At 40.0% G+C, this 6,554-nt stretch overlaps 1 long non-coding RNA gene across 2 annotated transcripts; it reads left to right on the top strand.

Moving 5' to 3' along the window:
• Positions 1-1,732: 1,732 nt before the first annotated feature.
• On the top strand, positions 1,733-4,490 carry LOC127034446 (uncharacterized). Of its 2 annotated transcripts, none has more exons than XR_007769395.1 (3): positions 1,733-1,811; positions 1,984-2,198; positions 4,417-4,490. It is a non-coding gene; the product is annotated as an uncharacterized LOC127034446 (long non-coding RNA). The 2 variants fall into 2 exon arrangements; XR_007769394.1 differs by lacking the exon at positions 4,417-4,490 and adding an exon at positions 2,299-2,372.
• The last annotated feature ends 2,064 nt before the right edge of the window (positions 4,491-6,554 follow it).

The raw sequence follows: 6,554 nt of genomic DNA, 5'->3' as shown, positions 1-6,554 counted from the left end.
CCACTTATACCTACTAGATTTTAACAATACAGCTGATTGTATGGAGAGAAAGAGAGAAACCAGTCCAGCAATTTATCATGCAGAAGGTGTGCAGTTACACTCTTTATTACAAAATGAATCCAATGACAATTCATTTACATTTGTTGTCTGACAAAAATATGATCTGTCAAACATTGATCTTTGCAGCAGGTCATATTTCGAGATGCAAGGATAACACATGGCTGTAGGTTACAGGAAGGAAGTAGCTGATCCATCCTTTTAAGGAGGTAAGAAATACAATACACCATTCCCATAATAGTCAATGGTTCTGTCATACTTTCAAGTGGAAGAAAGGTACCTGATGCAATTTTCATCTCTCTAAAGAGCAGGAGAAGCTGCTGTACTGAATAAAGCAATAAAAATGGGAGCTACCTGTTGAGATGAAAGAAAAGTAGTTGGTAATTCTAACTAATGATGATGATCTCTGCTCCTTTTTCCTTCACAGAGAAGGCCATTGGTTGTTCCTACAAGGATTTAACATGGAAGTTATTTCAAAGAACAAGTGCAACTAACCACAGTATGAAGATGAGCATTGAGTCTGTTCTTGCATTTGCAGAGAGGAGTTGTCCAGCTGATTCTATTTGTACCTAATTGATCATTGTTTTTTCAGATGTCAAGAAATAAGTTGAACTGAACATTTCTATCAAGAGGTCAGGAACCTCCTCACAACACAGGGGCAGGAATTAAAGGCTCTCTTTCTATTTTCAGGTGAAATGAAGGTCTTACCATTCAAAGGAGGATGATAAGAGGTTGCTAAATTTAAGGGAAAAAAAAGGTCAGACAGGTAATGATACCTGGCTAGAGGGAAAAGCATTTTACTTCTAGTTCAGAAAAGGGCAAGTAGCCATTTATACGCTTCAGGTTTTAACCAGTGTAGCTGGCTGTACTGCTAAGAATCAAAGCCTTGCGGTGGAACATGACTGACAAGTAGGTGAGCACTGAAAGGTCTCTAGAAGCCCAATGATCTGGATGCTAAGGAACCCTCTCCACTGAGGACTCTTCACAGCTGGCAATGAGTAACAATAAATAATTCTGTCAAACATTGATTGCAGGTTTTGCTCTTCTGAGATATGAGAGACCAGGTGTTTATTCCTACCAGGGAGAAGTGAGGCTAAGTGGCGTGGCTGTCCCGGGAAAGGAGGTAAGAAATACCAGTCTCCAAACATCCATGTGTACATTAAGTGGTGTGGATTTTGCTTTCAGGGAGAAAAACTGTGGATGACCTTACTTGTCATGGAGAGAGTGTCAAAAGCAGACACAAGACAAAGGAACATGGACTTGCCAGCTGATCAATACATTGAGGACTCCAATGACAAGATGTTGTTATTTCAAGGGGGAAAAAAAGCAAACAAAAAAAGCCACTTCAAATAGTTCAGCTAGTCGCAAGTCTGAATCAAATCAGCAGAACATCAGACATGGAGGTAAGCATTTAAGTTTCTCTGGTTCACAAATGAATCTGATGCTAAAGCAACACTTGCAGATCAAATAAATAGCTCACATTGCATCTCCAGATGGAAGGACACCAGAGGGGTGTTGTGTTCCAGAAGGAATTAATGCAAATCCAACTAGCCGAACCAGACATGTCACTTGGTAAAGAATTGCACCTTTTTTCCCTTCTTAACATTCAAGTGGAAATGAATAGATCCTTGTACTTTCAGATGAGAAATGCAGCTGGTTTGAACGTTGAGGGTGTGAAAACTTCAGGAAGTTACTAGAAGATCAGGGATATCTACAGAAAGGAAACAAGCAAAACTCCTCACTGCTACCAAGAGGTAAGAAACTCCCCTCATAATGGAGAAATTGATGGATCTGGTTTCCCTTCAGGTGAAAGAAATGCAGCTTGTCTGTCAGAAGTAGGAACAGTTTCTCTTACTAGCAAGGGTTAAGGAATTCACCTTCTCCTACCAATGGAGTGGAAACGAACCAATCTGGGTGTACTTTCAGGTGAAGGAAGTGAATCTATCCTTTGCTGTCAAAGGCTACAAGCAGTTTCAGAAGAATAAAGCAATATACATAACCAAAGCTTCTGAGGTTACAGAAATATTTACTTGTTCCAATCAAGAATAAGGAAATCACCTCTACACACTAGATTTTTAACAATACAGCTGATTGTATGGAGAGAAAGAGATAAACCAATCCAGCAATTCATCACACAGAAGGTGTGTATTTATACTCCCTATTACAAAATGAATCCAATGACAATTCATTGATATTTGTTGCCTGACAAAAATATGGTCTGTCAAACATTGATCTTTGCAGCAGGTCATATTTCGAGATGCAAGGATGACACATGGCTGTAGGTTATAGGAAGGAAGTAGCTGATCCATCCTTTTAAGGAGGTAAGAAATACAATACACCATTCCCATAATAGTCAATGGTTCTGTCATACTTTCAGGTGGAAGAAAGGTAACTCATGCAATTTTCATCTCTCTAAAGAGCAGGAGAAGTTGCTTTACTGAATAAAGCAATAAAAATGGGAGCTACCTGTTCAGACGAAAGGAAAGAAGTTGGTAATTCTAACCAATAATGATGATCTCTGCTCCTTTTTCCTTCCCAGAGAAGGCCATTGGTTGTTCCTACAAGGATTTAACAGGGAAGTTATTTCAAAGAACAAGTGCAACTAACCACAGTGTGAAGATGAGCATTGAGTCTGTTCTTGCATTTGCAGAGAGGAGTTGTCCAGCTGATTCTATTTGTGCCTAACTGATCATTGTTGCTTATTTTTCAGATGTCAAGAAATAAGTGGAACTGAATATTTCTATCAAGAGGTCAGGAGCCTCCTCACAACACAGGGGCAGGAATTAAAGGCTCTGTTTCTATTTTCAGGTGAAATGAAGGTCTGACCATTCAAGGGAGGATGATAAGAGGCTGCTAACTTTAAGGGAAAAAAAGGTCAGACAGGTAATGATACCTGGCTAGAGGGAAAAGCATTTTACTTCTAGTTCAGAAAAGGGCAAGTAGCCATTTATAAGCTTCAGGTTTTAACAGGTGTAGCTGGCTGTACTGCTAAGAATCAAAGCCTTGCGGTGGAACATGACTGACAAGTAGGTGAGCATTGAAAGGTCTCTAGAAGCCCAATGATCTGGATGCTAAGGAACCTTCTTCACTGATGATTCTTCATAGCTGGTAAAGAGTAATAATAAATAATTCTGTCAAACATTGATTGCAGGTTTTGCTCTTCTGAGATATGAAGGGACCAGGTGGTCATTCCTACCAGGGAGAAGTGAGGCTCAGTGGCGTGGCTGTCCCGGGCAAGGAGGTAAGAAATACCAGTCTCCAAACATCCATGTGTACATTAAGTGGTGTGGATTTTGCTTTCAGGGAGAAAAACTATGGAAGACCTTACTTGTCATGGGGACAGTGTCAAAAGCAGACACAAGACAAAGCAACATGGACTTGCCAGCTGCTCAATACGTTGAGGACTCCAATGACAAGATGTTGTTATTTCAAGGGGGAAAAAAAGCAAACAAAAAAAGCCACTTCAAATAGTTCAGCTAGTCTCAAGTCTGAATCAAATCAGCAGAACATTAGACATGGAGGTAAGCATTTAAGTTTCTCTGGTTCACAAATGAATCTGGTGCTAAAGCAACACTTGCAGACCAAATAAATAGCTCACATTGCATCTCCAGATGGAAGGACACCAGAGGGGTGTTGTGTTCCAGAAGGAATTAATGCAAATCCAACTAGCCGAACCAGACATGTCACTTGGTAAAGAATTGCACCTTTTTTCCCTTCTTAACATTCAAGTGGAAATGAATAGATCCTTGTACTTTCAGATGAGAAATGCAGCTGGTTTGAACGTTGAGGGTGTGAAAACTTCAGGAAGTTGCTAGAAGATCAGGGATATCTACAGAAAGGAAACAAGCAAAACTCCTCACTGCTACCAAGAGGTAAGAAACTCCCCTCATAATGGAGAAATTGATGGATCTGGTTTCCCTTCAGGTGAAAGAAATGCAGCTTGTCTGTCAGAAGTAGGAACAGTTTCTCTTACTAGCAAGGGTTAAGGAATTCACCTTCTTCTACCAATGGAGTGGAAACTAACCAATCTGGGTGTACTTTCAGGTGAAGGAAGTGAATCTATCCTTTGCTGTCAAAGGCTACAAGCAGTTTCAGAAGAATAAAGCAAGATACATAACCAAAGCTTCTGAGGTTACAGAAATATTTACTTGTTCCAATCAAGAATAAGGAAATCACCTCTACACACTAGATTTTTAACAATACAGCTGATTGTATGGAGAGAAAGAGATAAACCAATCCAGCAATTCATCACACAGAAGGTGTGTATTTATACTCCCTATTACAAAATGAATCCACTGACAATTCATTGATATTTGTTGCCTGACAAAAATATGGTCTGTCAAACATTGATCTTTGCAGCAGGTCATATTTCGAGATGCAAGGATGACACATGGCTGTAGGTTATAGGAAGGAAGTAGCTGATCCATCCTTTTAAGGAGGTAAGAAATACAATACACCATTCCCATAATAGTCAATGGTTCTGTCATACTTTCAGGTGGAAGAAAGGTAACTCATGCAATTTTCATCTCTCTAAAGAGCAGGAGAAGTTGCTTTACTGAATAAAGCAATAAAAATGGGAGCTACCTGTTCAGACGAAAGGAAAGAAGTTGGTAATTCTAACCAATAATGATGATCTCTGCTCCTTTTTCCTTCCCAGAGAAGGCCATTGGTTGTTCCTACAAGGATTTAACAGGGAAGTTATTTCAAAGAACAAGTGCAACTAACCACAGTGTGAAGATGAGTATTGAGCCCGCTCTTGCATTTGCAGAGAGGAGTTGTCCAGCTGATTCTATTTGTGCCTAACTGATCATTGTTGCTTATTTTTCAGATGTCAAGAAATAAGTTGAACTGAACATTTCTATCAAGAGGTCAGGAACCTCCTCACAACACAGGGGCAGGAATTAAAGGCTCTCTTTCTATTTTCAGGTGAAATGAAGGTCTTACCATTCAAAGGAGGATGATAAGAGGTTGCTAAATTTAAGGGAAAAAAAAGGTCAGACAGATAATGATACCTGGCTAGAGGGAAAAGCATTTTACTTCTAGTTCAGAAAAGGGCAAGTAGCCATTTATACGCTTCAGGTTTTAACCAGTGTAGCTGGCTGTACTGCTAAGAATCAAAGCCTTGCGGTGGAACATGACTGACAAGTAGGTGAGCACTGAAAGGTCTCTAGAAGCCCAATGATCTGGATGCTAAGGAACCCTCTCCACTGAGGACTCTTCACAGCTGGCAATGAGTAACAATAAATAATTCTGTCAAACATTGATTGCAGGTTTTGCTCTTCTGAGATATGAGAGACCAGGTGTTTATTCCTACCAGGGAGAAGTGAGGCTAAGTGGCGTGGCTGTCCCGGGAAAGGAGGTAAGAAATACCAGTCTCCAAACATCCATGTGTACATTAAGTGGTGTGGATTTTGCTTTCAGGGAGAAAAACTGTGGATGACCTTACTTGTCATGGAGAGAGTGTCAAAAGCAGACACAAGACAAAGGAACATGGACTTGCCAGCTGATCAATACATTGAGGACTCCAATGACAAGATGTTGTTATTTCAAGGGGGAAAAAAAGCAAACAAAAAAAGCCACTTCAAATAGTTCAGCTAGTCGCAAGTCTGAATCAAATCAGCAGAACATCAGACATGGAGGTAAGCATTTAAGTTTCTCTGGTTCACAAATGAATCTGGTGCTAAAGCAACACTTGCAGATCAAATAAATAGCTCACATTGCATCTCCAGATGGAAGGACACCAGAGGGGTGTTGTGTTCCAGAAGGAATTAATGCAAATCCAACTAGCCGAACCAGACATGTCACTTGGTAAAGAATTGCACCTTTTTTCCCTTCTTAACATTCAAGTGGAAATGAATAGATCCTTGTACTTTCAGATGAGAAATGCAGCTGGTTTGAACGTTGAGGGTGTGAAAACTTCAGGAAGTTACTAGAAGATCAGGGATATCTACAGAAAGGAAACAAGCAAAACTCCTCACTGCTACCAAGAGGTAAGAAACTCCCCTCATAATGGAGAAATTGATGGATCTGGTTTCCCTTCAGGTGAAAGAAATGCAGCTTGTCTGTCAGAAGTAGGAACAGTTTCTCTTACTAGCAAGGGTTAAGGAATTCACCTTCTCCTACCAATGGAGTGGAAACGAACCAATCTGGGTGTACTTTCAGGTGAAGGAAGTGAATCTATCCTTTGCTGTCAAAGGCTACAAGCAGTTTCAGAAGAATAAAGCAAGATACATAACCAAAGCTTCTGAGGTTACAGAAATATTTACTTGTTCCAATCAAGAATAAGGAAATCACCTCTACACACTAGATTTTTAACAATAGAGCTGATTGTATGGAGAGAAAGAGATAAACCAATCCAGCAATTCATCACACAGAAGGTGTGTATTTATACTCCCTATTACAAAATGAATCCAATGACAATTCATTGATATTTGTTGCCTGACAAAAATATGGTCTGTCAAACATTGATCTTTGCAGCAGGTCATATTTCGAGATGC

The sequence above is a fragment of the Gopherus flavomarginatus genome, chromosome 14, assembly GCF_025201925.1.
Source record: "Gopherus flavomarginatus isolate rGopFla2 chromosome 14, rGopFla2.mat.asm, whole genome shotgun sequence".
In the NCBI taxonomy this organism is placed as follows: Eukaryota; Metazoa; Chordata; order Testudines; family Testudinidae; genus Gopherus; species Gopherus flavomarginatus.
Note: the sequence above shows the minus strand (reverse complement) of the source record. Positions and strands in the feature narration are given on the sequence as shown.